This window comes from Coenobita brevimanus, chromosome 99 (genome assembly GCF_032717465.1).
Source record: "Coenobita brevimanus isolate Jiangsu-jjx chromosome 99, ASM3271746v2, whole genome shotgun sequence".
NCBI lineage: Eukaryota > Metazoa > Arthropoda > Malacostraca > Decapoda > Coenobitidae > Coenobita > Coenobita brevimanus.
The window spans coordinates 13651475-13652470 of NC_137052.1; the positions used below are offsets into that span (position 1 = coordinate 13651475).

General features: G+C 37.6%; 1 pseudogene; it reads left to right on the forward strand.

The window, feature by feature from the left end:
- The first annotated feature begins 480 nt into the window (after positions 1-480).
- Positions 481-599, forward strand: LOC145414493 (5S ribosomal RNA; annotated as a pseudogene).
- The last annotated feature ends 397 nt before the right edge of the window (positions 600-996 follow it).

The window sequence follows — 996 nt, forward strand, 5'->3', positions numbered from 1 at the left end:
TACTGTTCTGTTTTCCTAGCTTTCTCCTAAACTGGTCATAAGCTTGATGTGTGGCTCCTTCACAAAATACTTATCTCATTACTTCCACTTTGTCAGTCATTGCAACTGTACCTTTCATGCTTTTGTATAACCCTTCCGTCTTAACCAATATTGCATTCCATCATAATCAACATTCCATAGCTTTTCTACACCCATCTCCTCCGTTACAATGGCTGTCACTTCTGTCTAATTAACTATTTCATATTTTGTATATGCATGATACGGTACAGGCCATTTCCTTAGACATGTAGCTACTTACAAGTAAGCTCTTGGAATAGAAAGATGCCTCAAATTGTTTTTTTTTCTTTTTTTTTTCAAATCTCATGAAATAATCTGCATTTACTGACAAATTTTGCTTTAAAACCAAGACACCTATGCTCAAATCAAAGTGCTTGATTGAAACGTGTAAATATTTCAGGCAGCATCCTGACCAAGAAATTCCTTCACGGCCATACCACGTTGAGTACACTGCTTCCCGTTCGATTAGCGAAGTTAAGCAACGTTGGGTCTGGTTAGTACTTGGATGGGTGACGGCCTGGGAACACCAGATGCTGTTGGCATAACGTTCTCCCTACGTGTCAAGTGGGGTTGTTGGAGGATTAGTGCCCCTCCCTGTAAAACAATTAACTCTAAGCCGTTGGCCACCCCGTTTGGGATACATGGCGTCTGGCAATGAATGAATGAAAATCCTGACCAACCAATTCCTTCATATCTACTAGCCTTACCTAACCATCTTAACTACATCACCTTATCAATTTATGCTTGAGAAAAAACGATTTACATTTTTTCAATAAAGAACTTCAGTGATTCCATATACTTGTTGGTAATTATGAAAAATTTATGTGTTTTTTATTAACCAATTTCTGTACATTAACTGTATAAGGGAACTCTAAAGCTAGTGAAAAAAAATTTAACTAACCATTTACCAACACTGACCCAACTCTGGTATGAGTAATT